General features: G+C 45.4%; 1 protein-coding gene across 1 annotated transcript in view; it reads left to right on the top strand.

Moving 5' to 3' along the window:
• The window catches only part of ATOH8 (atonal bHLH transcription factor 8), a 100,483-nt gene that overhangs the window by 23,651 nt on the left and 56,241 nt on the right, over positions 1-20,591 (top strand). The gene's annotated exons all lie outside the window — the stretch shown is intronic.

Raw genomic sequence — 20,591 nt, 5'->3', positions numbered from 1 at the left:
CGCATGCAGTCCGATTTACGTGGACAATGGAGAAGATGTGAAATTAAGTTCTCCATCTTTTCCTCACCTATGGTACAATTCTCTCGCATCATAGTATATGAAACTCGTCTCAAACTCTGTCATTAGTGTAATCAGACAGATTCTCTCGCATGAATATACGCCCGTATGACCCTGTTCTAAGTCGAAGACTCAGATGAGGAGACAGATGCTGACCCATCACTGCCATCATCTGTACTCCACATGATATCAATGCAGTTGAAGGAAGGCAAATAGGCCCAGAAAATCAGTGTGGTTTAAAGCCAGTTACATGCATTTTCATTTAGGAATAAACACAAATCTCCTAATAAAGTGATTTGTAAAACTTCATAACTTTGCATGCTGGAAAAAATAAAATAAAACATTTAAAGTTTTGTTGCTCTTTAATGAGTACCAAAGTTGACATCAGTTTTCTTTTCCCGACATTATATAATTAGTCCAATGCACCAACAAATGTCAATGGCTGCCAAATTCTGTCCTGTTGCCCACTATGTCCTGTTGCCCACTATTGGAAGCAAGATTAGAAGAGTTAATATTTCCAGTCCAGTCCTATTCTTTTGAATTTGTCTACACTCTGAAGTCAGAAGATGCTGTATTCTGGTCACACAATGTAGAATTACATACCAGCCACATATATATATATATATATATATATATATATATATATATATATATATATAAAGCTGAATGTGTATGTGTGTGTGTGTGTGTGTGTCCTCTAAAAGAATCCGCACTATCGCATTCACAATCACGAAATTTTGCACAGACACCCCATGTGACTCAGGGAACGTCATTGTTACGGTTGCTGCGAGCGCTGGAGACTAAGTCCAGATTTCTTGCTACTGCACATGTGCGAGCGCTGGAGACTAAGTCCAGATTTCTTGCTACTGCACATGTGCGAGCGCTGGAGACTAAGTCCAGATTTCTTGCTACTGCACATGTGCGAGCGCCGGAGACTAAGTCCTATCTTGGAGCCATTGCACATGTGCGGGTGACATCATCGCTGACACGAGGTCACATGTCTCTGACACCTTCTATGCCGATTGGTCGCTGGTCATGTGCTTGTGATGCCTTGCTCGGTGATAGGCCAGCATGATGTCACTCATGTCGTTCTGGCAGCGGATTGGCTCTGGTGCCCTCCATCTTGGATGAGGCAGAGTCTATATAAGACCCTGACACACGCCGCATGGCGCTCAGTCCTCTTGGTTCATGCATAAGAGTAGACGCTCTGTGCGCGTTCCTCTAGGCATTCCTCTGTCTATGCTAGGTGAGCGCTACCGGCAGGGTAGCGTTCTTATACCTTACAGCTTTGGCTGCTGTCCGTATCCTTACCTCTTAGGGGAGCGGACATAGGCAGGTGCCTGAGGCACATGGTCTGGCTGGGCCTTGTGGTTCGACTCGTAGGTGGACGTTGCCGCTAGGGTAACGTTCCTTATACTGCGACTAGCAGTTGTTCGTATCCTCGCACACTAGGGGAGCGAACAGAGGTAGGAGCTTTGTGCGGCTTACGCTGCTGTTCGTCTCTTTTGCACCACTAGAAGAGCGGACCTAGGCAGGTGCCATATCTAGTGGTTCGTGTCCTCGCACACTAGTGGAGCGAACGCAGGTAGGAGCTTTGTGCGGCTTACGCTGCTGTTCGTCTCTTTTGCACCACTAGAAGAGCGGACCTAGGTAGGTGCCATTTCGCACACATTGTCTTTGTCTCTGTGATTATTAACAGAGATCATTCCACACACCCTCCAAGTAAGGGAGGAATTGCTTTACTTTCTTATTATATCCTTCTGTGAGTTAACAGAGGTATTGCACTCTGCCATAGTCTGCAGCAGAGTCTTTGCACGGTGGACCCTGACTGTCTGATACTCCTTTATGTTATTATCAGACAGCCCCCCGTAACATTAGGACTGAGCCAAGGGTCTGGCAGTTATGGCAGAATATCAGCAGTTACACCGTTACATACAAGTACTTGAGTCACGGCTCAAGAGTATAGAGGATAAACCTCAGACCATGGTGACATCTGCACATGATCCTCGACTTGCTCTGCCAAACAGATATTCTGGCGATGCCAGATCATGTCGTGGTTTCATTAGTCAGTGTCAGATACACCTAGAGGTCAACTCTTCTCGCTTCTCTACGGAGAGGTCCAGAGTAGGCTTTATCATCTCCTTACTTCAGGACAAAGCCTTAGAATGGGCGACTCCCCTATGGGAGCGCTCTGATGTGGTTACTCTGAGACATCAAGACTTTCTTGATGCTCTTAAGGCGGTATTCATGGGACCGCAGGTTACCCATGATGCGGCCCTGAGACTGTTAGATCTATCTCAGGGTTCGTTATCCACTAGTTCTTATGCCATTGCTTTTAGAACTCTGGTGGCAGAACTAGATTGGCCAGAGAAGGTGTTGATTCCTATCTTCTGGAGAGGGTTGGCAGGCTATGTCAAGGATGCTCTTGCTACTCGTGAGGTCCCTGCTTCTCTGGAGGACTTGATCACAGTAGCAACGAGGATTGATGTACGCCATAAGGAACGTAGACTCGAGGTCTCTTCCTCACGCCCTAAGCATCGGGCTATTCCAGTTGTTGAGGGTCCACTACCATCTTCCTCAGCATCTGAAACATCTCCCACTCCTATGGAGTTAGGTCATACGTCTTCCAGACTACGCAAGTCTGGTCCTCCTATATGTTACGTATGTCGTCAGGCTGGGCACTATGCCAACAAGTGTCCTAGTCGTCAGGGAAACTCCCTGGCCTAGTAACCATTAGAGGGGGGTTACTAGAGACGTCTTCTGCACCCTCTAAGTGTTGTATCCCAGGTCAGCTCTCGTTATCTGAGAATACATGGCCTATTATGGCTTTTGTGGATTCCGGAGCTGACGGGACTTTTGTGTCCTCAGGATTTGTAAAGGGACACAATATTCCCTCTATCATGTTAGAGGCGCCTATTCCTGTCCGTGTTGTTAATGGAACTATGTTGTCTGACTCCATTACATTGAGGACAGTTCCCTTGCGCCTTTCCCTGTCTCAGGGTCACATAGAGGAGATTTCTTTTCTTGTTTTGCCTGAGGGTATAGACGACATCCTTCTGGGTCTCCCATGGCTTCGGACTCATGCTCCTCACATTGACTGGGAGTCTGACAGCATTATTAGTTGGGGTTCGAAATGTCAGTCCCGATGTCTTCCCTTACCACCTAAGGTCATTGCGGTTGCATCTACTGATCTCTCTCCCATACCTACACCCTATCTGGATTTCGCTGACGTGTTCTCCAAACAGGGTGCTGAGGTTCTTCCACCCCATAGGCCGTATGACTGTGCCATAGACCTTATCCCAGGTTCGGTTCCACCTAAAGGCAGGGTTTACCCCCTGTCGATACCTGAGTCGGAGGCCATGTCGACCTATATAAGAGAGAGTTTAGAGAAGGGGTTCATTCGTAAGTCTGTCTCTCCCGCGGGAGCTGGGTTTTTCTTTGTTCGGAAGAAAGAGGGTGATTTGCGTCCCTGCATAGATTACAGGGGTCTCAACGCAATCACAATAAAGAACAAATACCCATTACCTTTAATTTTGGAGCTCTTTGACAGACTGAGAGGAGCTCAAGTTTTTACGAAGTTGGATCTGCGGGGTGCGTATAACTTGGTACGAATTCGAAAGGGTGACGAATGGAAGACCGCTTTTAACACCCGAGACGGTCACTATGAATACCTCGTCATGCCTTTTGGGTTATGTAATGCACCCGCAGTATTTCAGGACTTCGTAAACGATGTGTTCAGGGATTTACTGTTATCCTCAGTAGTGGTGTATCTGGACGACATCCTGATTTTTTCTCCTGATCTGGAGACTCATCGTCAGGATGTCGTTCGTGTCCTTTCCCGTTTAAGGGAGCACTCATTGTTTGCTAAACTCGAGAAATGTGTATTCGAGCAGTCCTCATTGCCTTTTTTGGGTTACATTATCTCACAAGAGGGCCTGGCTATGGATCCTGCGAAGCTCTCTGCTGTCCTGCAATGGTCCGAACCTCATTCCTTGAAGGCGGTGCAACGCTTCTTAGGATTCATAAATTATTACAGGCAGTTCATACCCCATTTTTCTACTTTGGTGGCCCCTTTGGTGGCCTTGACTAAGAAAGGTGCTAATCCCAAAGCCTGGTCTACTGAGACATCTCAGGCTTTTGAGGCAGTAAAAAGACACTTTTCAACTGCTCCCGTTCTTCAAAGACCCAATGAGAGTAAGCCCTTCCTCTTAGAGGTTGATGCCTCTTCAGTGGGTGCTGGTGCGGTCTTGTATCAAAAGAACGGTGCAGGTAGAAAAAGGCCGTGTTTCTTCTTTGCGAAAACCTTTTCACCGGCAGAGAGAAACTATACCATTGGGGATAGGGAACTGCTCGCCTTGAGATTAGCCTTGGAGGAGTGGCGTCACTTGCTGGAAGGAGCGAAACATCCTTTCCAGGTCTATACAGACCATAAGAATCTGACGTACTTACAAACCGCTCAGCGTCTGAATCCTCGCCAAGCCCGCTGGTCCTTGTTTTTCTCCCGCTTTCACTTCTCCATCAACTATCTGTCTGGGACTAAGAATAACAAGGCAGACGCCCTGTCTCGCTCTATGCTTTCTACCCAGGAAGAGATTGACGAACCTCGTCTTATCCTTCCCTCCAGGGTTTTTCATACGCTCTCCCCTGTGACGTTAGACCAAATCCCACCGGGCAAGACCTTTGTTCCGCCTGATCGACAGAATGATATACTGTCATGGGCCCACACCTCAAAGGTGGGTGGGCATTTTGGTATTAGACGGACACGAGAGTTACTGGAGAGGTGGTATTGGTGGCCACACTTAGCCAGCCACGTCAAGAGATATGTCGGTTCCTGCTACTCGTGTGCTCGCAACCGTCCATTACGGCAGAGACCGGCTGGGCTCTTGCATCCTTTACCAGTGCCAGATAGACCATGGGAGGTGGTAGGCATGGACTTTGTGGGTGATCTTCCATGTTCACAGGGACATAGATTTGTGTGGGTCATTACGGACCATTTCTCCCGGATGGTTCATCTCGTACCGTTATCGAGAATCCCATCTTCCAGGGTACTAGCCAAACTATTCCTCAAGCATGTCTTTAGGCTTCACGGGATGCCAGATCGTATCATTTGTGATAGAGGCCCGCAATTTACTTCCCGTTTCTGGCGAGATCTTTGTAGCCTTCTGCAAATTGAGTTGAATCTCTCTTCGGCATACCATCCGGAGACCAATGGCTTGGTTGAGCGTACCAATCAATCCATGATTATATACCTTCGACACTTTGTTGCTGAGAACCACGATAACTGGTCCTCCCTCCTACCCTGGGCAGAATTTGCCCTTAACAATTCGCTGGCTGAGGCCACTGGGCAGACACCGTTTGTACTCAATAATGGGCAACACCCTAGGGTACCGGTACCGTTTCCCGCTGCTGCACCTCCTCCTCTTGTGGCCGACTGGGCAACTAATGCCAGAGAGGTTTGGGATCGGACTCAAGAGTCGATCCAAGCAGCTAAGGACCGTATGAAGACGGTGTCCGATCGGTTTCGTCGCCCGGCTCCTGTCTTTTCTCCAGGGGACTTTGTGTGGCTCTCTGCAAAACACGTGAGACTTAGAGTGAGCTCTGTCAAATTTGCTCCTCGCTTCCTGGGTCCTTATGAGGTTCTTCGACAGGTAAATCCTGTAGTCTACCAATTGAAGTTACCCGTCCATCTTAGGATTCATGACAAATTCCATGTCTCACTGCTAAAGCCGGCTATTTTACCTCACGCTCGTGAGGTGCACTCTCCTGCCTCTGATTCCTCTCGCTCTAGCTATGAGGTACGAGCCATAGTTGGTTCTAAGATGGTTAGAGGGCGCAGGTTCTTCTTGATAGATTGGGAGGGTTACGGCCCGGAACATCGCTCTTGGGAGCCTGAGGAGGCTGTCCATGCTCCCAACTTAGTTGCCGATTACCTGCGTCGCCGGGAGGGGGGCCCTTGAGGGGGAGGTACTGTTACGGTTGCTGCGAGCGCTGGAGACTAAGTCCAGATTTCTTGCTACTGCACATGTGCGAGCGCTGGAGACTAAGTCCAGATTTCTTGCTACTGCACATGTGCGAGCGCTGGAGACTAAGTCCAGATTTCTTGCTACTGCACATGTGCGAGCGCCGGAGACTAAGTCCTATCTTGGAGCCATTGCACATGTGCGGGTGACATCATCGCTGACACGAGGTCACATGTCTCTGACACCTTCTATGCCGATTGGTCGCTGGTCATGTGCTTGTGATGCCTTGCTCGGTGATAGGCCAGCATGATGTCACTCATGTCGTTCTGGCAGCGGATTGGCTCTGGTGTCCTCCATCTTGGATGAGGCAGAGTCTATATAAGACCCTGACACACGCCGCATGGCGCTCAGTCCTCTTGGTTCATGCATAAGAGTAGACGCTCTGTGCGCGTTCCTCTAGGCATTCCTCTGTCTATGCTAGGTGAGCGCTACCGGCAGGGTAGCGTTCTTATACCTTACAGCTTTGGCTGCTGTCCGTATCCTTACCTCTTAGGGGAGCGGACATAGGCAGGTGCCTGAGGCACATGGTCTGGCTGGGCCTTGTGGTTCGACTCGTAGGTGGACGTTGCCGCTAGGGTAACGTTCCTTATACTGCGACTAGCAGTTGTTCGTATCCTCGCACACTAGGGGAGCGAACAGAGGTAGGAGCTTTGTGCGGCTTACGCTGCTGTTCGTCTCTTTTGCACCACTAGAAGAGCGGACCTAGGCAGGTGCCATATCTAGTGGTTCGTGTCCTCGCACACTAGTGGAGCGAACGCAGGTAGGAGCTTTGTGCGGCTTACGCTGCTGTTCGTCTCTTTTGCACCACTAGAAGAGCGGACCTAGGTAGGTGCCATTTCGCACACATTGTCTTTGTCTCTGTGATTATTAACAGAGATCATTCCACACACCCTCCAAGTAAGGGAGGAATTGCTTTACTTTCTTATTATATCCTTCTGTGAGTTAACAGAGGTATTGCACTCTGCCATAGTCTGCAGCAGAGTCTTTGCACGGTGGACCCTGACTGTCTGATACTCCTTTATGTTATTATCAGACAGCCCCCCGTAACAGTCATAGACTATGTTTTGACGGGAAAATGTAACCCTGCGCTTTACAGTTACTCTCCAAAAAACCTGCCTCCATTAAAGTCAATGGAGATGCGAGCTATAGGTTATTAATAGCAGCTGTGAGTGATTGCTATAGGAACAAAATAAATTGTTAGTATAAGAAGCTTATGTGTGAGGTAAAAAGATATCGGTGGGGAGACGTTTAGAGAGACAGAAAGAGACAGACATAGTCGTAGACAGAGTAAGAGGCAGACAGAGAAAGAGACAGAGAGAGAGAGAGGCAGACAGTCAAAGAGACAGACAGACACAGACAGACAGGGAAAGAGACAGACATACAGAGAGACAGACAGAGAGAGAGAGACAGTCAAAGAGATAGAGACAGACAGGGAAAGAGACAGAGAGAAACAGACAGACAGTCAAAGAGACAGACAGACACAGACAGACAGGGAAAAGACAAGGAAAGAGACAGACAGACACACAGACAAGAACAGAGAGAGAGAGACAGTCAAAGAGACAGAGACAGACAGGGAAAAAGACAGACAGGGAAAGAGACAAAAACAGGGAAAGATACAAAAACAGGGAAAGAGACAGGCGGGGAAAGAGACAGATGGGAAAGAGACAGGCAGGGAAAGAGACTGACAGACAGAGATAGAGAGAGACAGACAGACACAGAGAGAGACAGACAGACACAGAGAGAAACAGACAGAGATAGAGAAAGACAGACAAAAAGACTGATACAGAGATAGAGACAGACAGACATGGATAGAGACAGAGACACACATGGATAGAGACAGACAGACAGAGACAAACAGGGAAAGAGACAGACAGAGAGAGACACACAGAGACAGACATACAGAGACACACAGAGACACACACACAGAGAAAAAAAAAATCAGAAGTTTGAATTTGGGTGGGGGGTTGTGTCGCCATTTTCGAAGACCTGTAATGTTTTCTTTTTTCAGTTGATGAAGCTGAGTGTTGGCTTATTTTTTGTGGGGCAAGACAGCATTTTCATTGATACTAATTTGGTATAGATATGACATTTTAATCGCTTGTTACAGCATTTCTTATGGTATTGCATTGACCAAAAAAACATAATTTCGGCGTTCTTGAACATTTTCGTTTGTGTTTACCGATTCAGTTACTGTAATTATTTTTATATTTTGATAGATTGGACCTTTCTGAATGCAACGATACCACATGTTTATTTTTATTTATTTTTTTATTATTTGTTTTTATGGGGCAAAAGGGGGGAGATTTGAACTTTTAAAGTTTTTTTTTTATTTTTTTCATATTTTGTTCAAACAATTTTTTTTTACTTTTCACTTTTTTTCGATCACTTGTGCTATTTATATTGATATACTGTGCCACAGTATTGCTGCATATAGTAAATATCACAGACTTCTTTGAAGCCCGGCCACAGGCAGGTTTCAGAGGAGCGCTGCTATGAGAAACACAAAGATCTTCAGCAGATCCCCTGCTGTCATAGCAATCTATTGGCGACCCACAATCATGTCACGGGTGCGCCGATGGAGCTTAAAATGGCACACCCTGATGCCGATGCTTTTTAGGTCCTTCTTCAGTGGGATTTAAAAGGTTAACAATCGTAGGTGGAACTTCTGCTCCACCCGCAATTGTTACCTGCCGAGTATCCGTGCACTCACCCCCATAAGCCAACTCCATACACCCGCTACCAACTTTCGCCGTACATGTTTGGCCGATGTCGTAAAGGAGTCTTCTCATGATACGTAGAGGACCATTACAAGGACAGTGATCTCCGTTAGCAAATTCAAAGTGCCAACCTTTCTCAATTGAAATTTTGGGAAAGATAGTGTTGCACAAAGACTTCAAATCTCAATGGGGAAGGCCAAAGCTACATTTTTTCTGTCTATATCTGAGAGGAGAGGGTCTCAGAGAAGAGGCCTCCATCTCTCCGCCATCTATGCCATATCCTATCCATTCACAAGAACCATTTTGCCCCACTCAGATACCAATAGTGTTGCATGATTGAGATGTTAGCCCAAAAAAAACACAAAAAACAGTGAACCGTGTTATTCACGGATTCTTGTCAATGTGCACACCAACCTAATAATCTGTTTTTGTGAAATGAAATAATAAAAAATTGATATAAAATAAAGTGTCTTTGTTTCCCATAGCAACCAATCACAGTGCAGATTTCATTTTACCAGCGCTGTTTGAAAAATGTAAGCAGAGCTCTGATTGGTTGCTATGAGCAACAAGAGCAGGTCTTCTTTTAACTACTTTTCGTAAATTAGGTCGAGTAGGCCTCATTTACCAAAGCGGCCTTTGTTGCCCTTAGCAACCAGTCTAACAAAATGAAAGCTGCGATTGCTTACTATGGGGCAACAAAGGCAGTTTTCCATTTTAGACTCTTTTGATCAGTCCTATACTTTATCACCTATATGTCTGTGTCGTAAACATTCGGCAAACCCCGGCACTCGTGTAAAACAGGGTTTAAAAAACCTCCACGACTTGTGAAAAGGTGAATAAGTTATTGGATTTAACAAGTATGAATGTAGCTCCCGAGGGGAACGGCGCAGCCTCTCCAACAGGGAGGAAGGGGGAAGGGGGGAGGATATAATAATAAAAAAAAACATGCTCCTATTTATAAGAAAGAAAAAATACTTTTGAGAAGCCAATGACGTAATGAAGCCAGAAGTGGACATTTATGTGAACCTTCTGGAAGACGTTTTTGGCGTCTTGTGCCGCTGAAACAGAGACAGTTCAGTTATACAGAGCGTTCCAATAGACTCATCGAGAGCGGCCAGCGACCTCCCTGGTGGGACTTTAAAATACTTCGAATCCCCGAATAAAAATAAACTGAATGAATTAGAAGATATGGGAGTTCAGCGGCTTATTATGGAACAAAGTCGACTCAGCTCTATGCGAGATATCCCCCGGCCCGCCTTCGAAAAAAAAAAAAAAGCCGTTTTCGCCGTCTGCTTGAAAAACAGATGTAGTTTTATTTTTCTTTCTTTTTTTTTTTTTGGAAAAGAAAGTCTACAAAATCAATGTTATTTTTTTGCATCAGTGGGGACTACTGCAAAAAAGCAAAACTTCCTCAGATATTTCAGAGTTAGATATTGGGGTATTCCAAAAACAGACGTGATGAGTAAGGGTATGTGCACACGATCAGGACTCGCTGCGTCCTGGACGCGGCGGTTGCTGATTTGCGGGGCCGCGAGTCTCCTCCGCAAAAGAACGCAGGAGGCCACAGCTGCTCGTGCCCATGATCAGAGTTTGGGGTCTGCGGCCTCTCGCTTGTGTTCTCCCTATGGAGGACACTTGCGACTCCGCTGCAAACAGTTGACATGCTGTGGCTCAGAAAATCACACCGCAGGTCAGTGTTTGCTGCGTGCAGTACACACACAGTGGGCATAGGATTTTTAGAAATCCCATCCACTGTGCTTGTACTGTACATTGCAGCGTGCCCACGATGTGTGTTTGCAGCGTTTTGGATGTAGCGTGTTTTCGCTGCATCTAAAACACTGCGTTGTACAGTACAAGCCTAGTGGACGGGATTTCTAGAAATCCCGGGCCCACTATGCTTGTTTTTTCTGCAGCAAACACTGACCTGCGGTGCGTGTTTCCAGATGGCAGCATGTCAATTGTTTGCTGCGTACTCACATGCATCCTCCATAGGGAGAACACAGCGAGAGACCGCAGCGCACTGAACCCTGATCTTGGGCACGAGCAGCTGCAGTCTGCTGTGTTCTCCTGCAAGGAGTCTCGTGGCCCCACAGGTCAGGACGCGCCCGCTGCGTCCAGGATGCAGTGAGTCCTGATCATGGGCACATACCCTAAAGCGGGCTTTACACGTTGCAACATCGGCAACGAGATATCGTCGGGGTCACGTTGTTAGTGACGCACATCCGGCGCCGTTACCGACATCGCAGCGTGTAACGCAAATGAGCGACGATCAACGGGCACAAAAACGTCAAAAATTGTTGCTCGTTGTCACGTCGCTCATTTCCATAATATCGCTGCAGCGACAGGTACGATGTTGTTTGTCGTTCCTGCGGCAGCACACATCGCTGTGTGTGACACCGCAGGATCGACAAACATCTCCTTACCTGCCTCCACCAGAAAAGGAGGAAGGAAGGAGGTGGGTGGCATGTTCCGGTCGCTCATCTCCGCCCCTCCTTTTCTATTGGGAGGCGGTTCAGTGATGCTGCTGTGACATCACTGTGACGCTGAACGAACCGCCCCCTTAGAAAGGAGGCGGATCGCCGATCACAGCGACGTCGCAGGGCAGGTAAGTTAAGATAATGTTCGCTACGTCAGCGATCACCACATATCGGCCGTACGACGGGAGCGGGTGCTATCGCGCTCCGCATCGCTAGCATCGGCTAGCGATGTCGCAACGTGTAAAGCCCGCTTAAGGGTATGTGCGCACACATGGCAGTTTTGTTTCTCCAGCGAAAAATGCACCCTCTGGCAGAAAAATGCATCTCTGGACGAAAAAATGCATCAAAAAACGCATACGTTTTTGGTGCGTTGTTGCCCCTGCATTTTTTTAAACATTGTCAATGGCAAAACGCAGTGAAAACCGCAGAAAAAAAGTGACATGCTGCTTCTTTTGTCTGCAACCAAAACTTGAGGCAAAAAAAGAAGCAACGTGCGCATGCGCATAGCCTTTCGGATTTCTCATAAACTTTGCTAGGGAAGGTCATACATGCAGTTTAGGTCCAAAAACAGCAGCAAAAAAGCAGCAAAAACGCAGCAAAAAAAAGCAGCGTGCACACAAGGCCTTAGGGTTGGTTGACACAAGCTGACAGGCAGCGCTAAACAACCACTGATCAGTAAACATTTACAGACAAGCCTGTTTACACAGACAACTTCTCTGAATAATCTATAGAGGACCATTTCGTGTACAAAGACTTACATTTTTCTTGGAAAGTCTTGTTTAATTAGGATGATGCGCTGCCGAGAACAACGATTTTTAAGTAAGCTTAAAAGATCATTTCACCCGATGAGCGAGCGTTTTGTTCGGCATCCTGTTTACACTGGAATGTTATCATGAACGCTCATTCACAATAATCCTTCTATTTAAATGCAACTTAGCATTGTCCAAAAATGATAATTCATTTAGACAAGGCAATAATCAGGGAACAAGCGCTCCTTCCTGATATCGTCTTGTCTAAACAGGCCGGTAATCATTCTACTAATGATCAAAATGTTCATTAATCAGATGCAATGATCTCTAAGTCAGCTTGAAGATCATCATTCTTGGCAGCTTATTGCCCCATGTAAACAGGTGATGTGCTGCCAAGAACATGATATTCTTTGCGCACACAATGGTCGTATTAATGTAGCGTATTTGTCAGCCAGTCTCTCTTTCTCTGTTGTTATTTTTCTCTCTCTCTCTTTCTCTTTCTCTTATTCTCTATCTTTCTCTCTCTTTCTCTTTCTTTCTATCTCTTTCTCTTCCTCTCTATCTTTCTCTCTCTGTTTTTCTCTTTCTCTCTCCTCTCTTTCACTCTCTCTGTCTTTCTCTCTTTCTTTCTCCCTCTCTCTCTTTCTCCACTCTTTTTCTCTCTCTTTCTCTCTGTTTCTCTCTCCGTCTTTCTTTCTCTCTCTGTTTTTCTCCTTCTCTTTGTTTCTCTCTCTTTTTCTTGCTCTCTCGCTTTCTCTTTTTCTCTTTCTCTCTCTGTCTTTCTCTCTTTCTTTCTCTCTCTGTCTTTCGCTCTCTTTCTCAAATTCAAATTCAAAATAGCTTTATTGACAGGACCAAGTATATGTTGGCACTGCTATACCAAGTGGTAAAAATAGGGATGGGGATAGAGGCTTATCCAGGATGGGGATAGAGGCTCATCCAGGGTCGGAATAGAGACTCATCCAGGGTTGGGATTGGGGCTCATCCAGGGTGGGGATAGAGGCTCATCCAGGGTAGGGTATAGAGGCTCATCCAGGGTGGGAATAGGGGTTAATCCAGGGTGGGGATAGAGGTTCATTCAATGTGGGGATAGGGGCTCATCCATTGTGGGGATAGATGCTCATCCACGGTGGAGGCTCATCCAGGGTGGGGATATAGGCTCATCCAGGGTGGGGATGGGGGTTCATCCAGGGTGGGGATAGGAGCTTGTCCAGGGTGGAGATAGAGGCTCATCCAATGAGGGGATAGGGACTCATCCAGGGTGGGGATATATGCTCATCCAAGGTGAAGCTCATCCAGGGTGGGGATAGAGGCTCATCCAGGGTGGGGATGGGGGCTCATCCAGGGTGGGGATGGGGGCTCATCCAGGGTGGGGATAGAGGCTCATCCAATGTGGGTATAGGGGCTTATCCAGAGTGGGAATAGAGGTTTAACCAGGATGGAGATTGAGGCTTATCCAGGGTGGGAATAGGGGCTCATCCAGAGTGGGGGTAGGAGCTCATCCAGGGTGGGGTATAAAAGTCCATGATATATCAGGTTCTTCTTAATCTGTGACAGGCACTAACATATTGTGCTGCTATGACCACTGCACTTTCCTCTTCCCCTAGTAGTATGGGCAGTTTCTCTTCTTCATCTATGGAATTGAAGTTTGGGAAGAGATCAGACCATCTCCTGAAGTGAGTGGCCCTCACTGCGGAGTATTTGGGGCACCTCAACAAGAAATGGGCCACATCCTCCACGGGCTCCTGGGGCCACTGTTGGCACAGTCTGCTCTATCGGGGTCTGTAGTTCTGTCGATACCGCCCGGATTTGATGAGTAGACTATTGGCGTTCAGTCTGTACCTGTGATCTGTTTATGTCATTCTTCCAGATGCTGAGATATTCTTCCTTTCCTTTGTGCACAATATTCTGGATTTCCCCTTTTGTTAGGTCATGTAGGTTGGTGGCTTGGTCAGGCTGGTTTTGGGTGCTTTGTGTTGGAGGGCTTTGTTCTCCTGGGTTTTCCTGGTGTGGCCAGTCTTTGTGATAATAGGAGCTGGGAATACTGTTTTGTAGATGAGCCTTGAAAGACAGCACCTTCTTCTGGATCACAAGGTGTAGAGGGAATCCGCCCAGCTCTGCTCGGCAGGCACTGTTTGATGTGCTTCGTTGGGCTTAGAGGAGGACCTTGCATAACTCTAGGTGGAATATTTCTGTTGGCCCAGCTTCCATCTTTGATCAGTTTGAGTATGAGACTGGGCCCCAGACTTCACTGCCATACAGAAGGATTGGGGAAATTAAGGTATCAGAGATTTTTAGCCAGACGTTTACAGGTGCCTTGAGATGGTAAAGACGACTTCTGATGACATAGAAGGCCTTGCACAACTTGTCTTTCAGAAGCTCTATGGCTTGCTATAGCACGAGCAACTAACTATTACTATATTAGTGGTCGTAACCATGGGATACCTAGGCTGCAATGCCCTGCACATGAGATAAGAGACGTGGCTATATCAGGAGAACTATACTACATTCTACAGTAATCGGAGGTATGTCTATGAGAAATTTCATGAGAAGTGGTGATCATGATGTCGGAGGAGAGAAGGACCGAACACAACCAGTTGATGGTGGGAGAAAAAAAGATCAGGAATGTTGAATATCTGGCCGCATCTTATTTCTCTCTTCTCTATGAGAAACACGTGCACACTCAGCTTAGTGTGCACCTACATGAGCCCACAGTCATCTAACCTTATTGAGCACTTTATCTGTTTTCATTTTTCCCACAGACTTGGATGGAGCATGCCTTGCACATTTGCAGTGTCTGCTTCATTCATCAATTTCACCTACTTCCAGTGTGGACTTAGAGAATGGAGGCCACCCAAACACTAGGACCCCTACTGGTCTAATATTTAGCACATATCCTTTAGATCAGAGGTCTCCAACCTCTATGACCTTGAGAGACACATTCAGCTCTGAGAGAGCATAGTGAGCTACATCCCCATCACATTAGTGATGCCCAGAGCCCCCATTACCGGTATAATCACAGCCAAAGCTTCTCCACACAAATCACACGGAGGCAGTATACCAAGTTCCACGGGTTCCTACCTTACTTCCCCTTTCAGATCTGCTCTTCTATGTTTGCTGTTTGCTTGATCTAGTGCTGGAAGACAGCCGCGAGCCACACATCATGGACCCGCGAGCCACAGGTTTCGGACCCCTGATTTAGATAATACATGTAGAGGGCACCACTATACATCTGTCTATGATGATGGCTAGTGGTGTAACTAGAGTCTGATGGGCCCCGTTGCAAATTTTGAACCTGGGCTCCCCACACGTTAGTCAGATGTATGGGCCGTTGCAGCATTTTAAATCCTATAAAGACCTACAAGTTGACTCACCCTTCATTGTGTAGTACTGACCCCATCCTGTATTAATGTCCCCCATCCTGGGCCACTTTCTGATAAATATGATCCCTATCCTTATGTATGACCTCATCATTGCTATATCCTAGAATATATGGTTATCCTGCTATATATGTCCCCATCATGACCCCATCCTATCATGACCCCATCCTGGTATATGTCCCCACCATGGCCCCATCCTTGTACATATATGGCCTCATCCTGGTATATATGTCTCGATCATGACCCATCCTGGTATACGTCCACATCCTAGTCCCATCCTTGTAGATATATGGCCTCATCCTGGTATATACAGTATATCTCCATCATGACCCCATCCTGATATATGTCCCCACCATGGCCCCATGCTTGTGTATATATATGGCCTCATCCTGGTATATATGTCTCGATCATGGCCCATCCTGGTATACATCCACATCCTAGTCCCATCCTTGTAGATATATGGCCTCATCCTGGTATACATGTCCCCATCATGGCCCCATCCTAGTATAGACGTCCCCATAATGGACACTTCCTGGTATATATGTCCCCATCATGGCCCCATCCTTGTGTAGATATGTATATGTATATATATATATACAGTTAGGTCCAGAAATATTTGGACAGTGACACAAGTTTTGTTATTTTAGCTGTTTACAAAAACATGTTCAGAAATACAATTATATATATATAATATGGGCTGAAAGTGCACACTCCCAGCTGCAATATGAGAGTTTTCGCATCCAAATCGGAGAAAGGGTTTAGGAATCATAGCTCTGTAATGCATAGCCTCCTCTTTTTAAAGGGACCAAAAGTAATTGGACAAGGGACTCTAAGGGCTGCAATTAACTCTGAAGGCGTCTCCCTAGTTAACCTGTAATCAATGAAGTAGTTAAAAGGTCTGGGGTTGATTACAGGTGTGTGGTTTTGCATTTGGAAGCTGTTGCTGTGACCAGACAACATGCGGTCTAAGGAACTCTCAATTGAGGTGAAGCAGAACATCCTGAGGCTGAAAAAAAAGAAAAAATCCATCAGAGAGATAGCAGACATGCTTGGAGTAGCAAAATCAACAGTCGGGTACATTCTGAGAAAAAAGGAATTGACTGGTGAGCTTGGGAACTCAAAAAGGCCTGGGCGTCCACGGATGACAACAGTGGTGGATGATCGCCGCATACTTTCTTTGGTGAAGAAGAACCCGTTCACAACATCAACTGAAGTCCAGAACACTCTCAGTGAAGTAGGTGTATCTGTCTCTAAGTCAACAGTAAAGAGAAGACTCCATGAAAGTAAATACAAAGGGTTCACATCTAGATGCAAACCATTCATCAATTCCAAAAATAGACAGGCCAGAGTTACATTTGCTGAAAAACAACTCATGAAGCCAGCTCAGTTCTGGAAAAGTATTCTATGGACAGATGAGACCAAGATCAACCTGTACCAGAATGATGGGAAGAAAAAAGTTTGGAGAAGAAAGGGAACGGCACATGATCCAAGGCACACCACATCCTCTGTAAAACATGGTGGAGGCAACGTGATGGCATGGGCATGCATGGCTTTCAATGGCACTGGGTCACTTGTGTTTATTGATGACATAACAGCAGACAAGAGTAGCCGGATGAATTCTGAAGTGTACCGGGATATACTTTCAGCCCAGATTCAGCCAAATGCCGCAAAGTTGATCGGACGGCGCTTCATAGTACAGATGGACAATGACCCCAAGCATACAGCCAAAGCTACCCAGGAGTTCATGAGTGCAAAAAAGTGGAACATTCTGCAATGGCCAAGTCAATCACCAGATCTTAGCCCAATTGAGCATGCATTTCACTTGCTCAAATCCAGACTTAAGACGGAAAGACCCACACACAAGCAAGACCTGAAGGCTGCGGCTGTAAAGGCCTGGCAAAGCATTAAGAAGGAGGAAACCCAGCATTTGGTGATGTCCATGGGTTCCAGACTTAAGGCAGTGATTGCCTCCAAAGGATTCGCAACAAAATATTGAAAATAAAAATATTTTGTTTGGGTTTGGTTTATTTGTCCAATTACTTTTGACCTCCTAAAATGTGGAGTGTTTGTAAAGAAATGTGTACAATTCCTACAATTTCTATCAGATATTTTTGTTCAAACCTTCAAATTAAACGTTACAATCTGCACTTGAATTCTGTTGTAGAGGTTTCATTTCAAATCCAATGTGGTGGCATGCAGAGCCCAACTTGCGAAAATTGTGTCACTGTCCAAATATTTCTGGACCTAACTGTATATATATATATATATATATATATATATATATATATATATATATATATATATATATATATATATATATATATATATATATAGCCTTATCCTGGTATATATATATCTCCATCATGACCCCATGATGGTATATGTCCCTATCATGGCCCCATCCTTGTATGTGTGTATATACAGTTAGGTCCAGAAATATTTGGACAGTGACACAATTTTCGCGAGTTGGGCTCTGCATGCCACCACAATGGATTTGAAATGAAACCTCTACAACAGAATTCAAGTGCAGATTGTAACGTTTAATTTGAAGGTTTGAACAAAAATATCTGATAGAAATTGTAGGAATTGTACACATTTCTTTACAAACACTCCACATTTTAGGAGGTCAAAAGTAATTGGACGAATAAACCAAACCCAATCAAAATATTTTTATTTTCAATATTTTGTTGCGAATCCTTTGGAGGCAATCACTGCCAAAAGTCTGGAACCCATGGACATCACCAAACGCTGGGTTTCCTCCTTCTTAATGCTTTGCCAGGCCTTTACAGCCGCAGCCTTCAGGTCTTGCTTGTTTGTGGGTCTTTCCCTCTTAAGTCTGGATTTGAGCAAGTGAAATGCATGCTCAATTGGGTTAAGATCTGGTGATTGACTTGGCCATTGCAGAATGTTCCACTTTTTTGCACTCATGAACTCCTGGGTAGCTTTGGCTGTATGCTTGGGGTCATTGTCCATCTGTACTATGAAGCGCCGTCTGATCAACTTTGCGGCATTTGGCTGAATCTGGGCTGAAAGTATATCCCGGTACACTTCAGAATTCATCCGGCTACTCTTGTCTGCTGTTATGTCATCAATAAACACAAGTGACCCAGTGCCATTGAAAGCCATGCATGCCCATGCCATCACATTGCCTCCACCATGTTTTACAGAGGATGTGGTGTGCCTTGGATCATGTGCCGTTCCCTTTCTTCTCCAAACTTTTTTCTTCCCATCATTCTGGTACAGGTTGATCTTTGTCTCATCTGTCCATAGAATACTTTTCCAGAACTGAGCTGGCTTCATGAGGTGTTTTTCAGCAAATTTAACTCTGGCCTGTCTATTTTTGGAATTGATGAATGGTTTGCATCTAGATGTGAACCCTTTGTATTTACTTTCATGGAGTCTTCTCTTTACTGTTGACTTAGAAACAGATACACCTACTTCACTGAGAGTGTTCTGGACTTCAGTTGATGTTGTGAACGGGTTCTTCTTCACCAAAGAAAGTATGCGGCGATCATCCACCACTGTTGTCATCCGTGGACGCCCAGGCCTTTTTGAGTTCCCAAGCTCACCAGTCAATTCCTTTTTTCTCAGAATGTACCCGACTGTTGATTTTGCTACTCCAAGCATGTCTGCTATCTCTCTGATGGATTTTTTCTTTTTTTCAGCCTCAGGATGTTCTGCTTCACCTCAATTGAGAGTTCCTTAGACCGCATGTTGTCTGGTCACAGCAACAGCTTCCAAATGCAAAACCACACACCTGTAATCAACCCCAGACCTTTTAACTACTTCATTGATTACAGGTTAACGAGGGAGACGCGTTCAGAGTTAATTGCAGCCCTTAGAGTCCCTTGTCCAATTACTTTTGGTCCCTTGAAAAAGAGGAGGCTATGCATTACAGAGCTATGATTCCTAAACCCTTTCTCCGATTTGGATGTGAAAACTCTCATATTGCAGCTGGGAGTGTGCACTTTCAGCCCATATTATATATATAATTTTATTTCTGAACATGTTTTTGTAAATAGCTAAAATAACAAAACTTGTGTCACTGTCCAAATATTTCTGGACCTAACTGTATATATATATATATATATATATATATATATATATATATATATAGCCTCATCCTGGTATATATGTCTCGATCATGGCCCCATCCTGGTATATGTCCACATCCTGGTCCCATCCTGGTATAGATGTCCCCATTCTGGTCCCATCCTGGTATAGATGTCCCCATCATGGCCCCATCCTGGTATAGATGTCCCCATCATGGCCCCATCCTGGTAAATATGTCCCCATCATGGCCCCATCTTGGTATATATGTCCCCATCATGGCCCCATCTTGGTATATATGTCCCCATCATGGCCCCATCCTGGTATATGTGTCCCCATCATGGTGGCACAGTCTATAGCGGAGTACCTATTTAGGTTTTGTAAATCTTAGACGATACACAGTACATTATTCCACACATCTATTGACATTGCATTATGTATAGGGATATTCTTCCTTCTGTATTCTTGCTGAGCTATGAATCTGATTATGAGCTGATAGCGGCGTTAATGGATCTGTAATTTGCTCCGGCGCCTAAAGGAACTTCCTTCTGTAATGTTACACAACTGTCTGTGGTGTTTGGAATTTCATTTTCCTGCTGCTTTTCACTCCCTCTACCCAAGTTGTTGGTAAAAGGTCTGATCTATGTAGCAGTAATATATAAGGTAATTGCTTTAAATGTAAAAGCTGGAGTGTAACAACCGTTCCTTTAAGTGTGCCAAATACAAGGTCATTAAGTGTAAAATGGAAGTCAAGACTTATTTAACGCAAGAAGAGAACAATGCAAAGAAGTGTTGGTGTTGGCTTAGACATGAAGCGCTCGTTTCCATCCAGTCGCTAGATTTATGGTTTATTACAACATGGAAGACGGATAATTATACTCAGTATCATACCAGACAAGGCTGCCACTGTATACAACTTTATATAGTGACAAAAAAAAAATCTGTAACAGGGGCACATCTGAACCTTACATGTTAGGTTACCGTTAGTGAATCTCAATGATGATCTAATATAGAGGAGGGTATAACTAGAGGCTGGGGAAGGTAGTATTCCACCTGTGTTTTGGTGCCCAAGATGGCGTGAAGAATCCCCTGCCACAAAAGAAGACACCGTTTTTATAAAAAATGTTACAATTGCAAATTT

Source organism: Anomaloglossus baeobatrachus, chromosome 1, assembly GCF_048569485.1.
Source record: "Anomaloglossus baeobatrachus isolate aAnoBae1 chromosome 1, aAnoBae1.hap1, whole genome shotgun sequence".
Classification (NCBI taxonomy): Eukaryota; Metazoa; Chordata; class Amphibia; order Anura; family Aromobatidae; genus Anomaloglossus; species Anomaloglossus baeobatrachus.
Note: the sequence above shows the minus strand (reverse complement) of the source record. Positions and strands in the feature narration are given on the sequence as shown.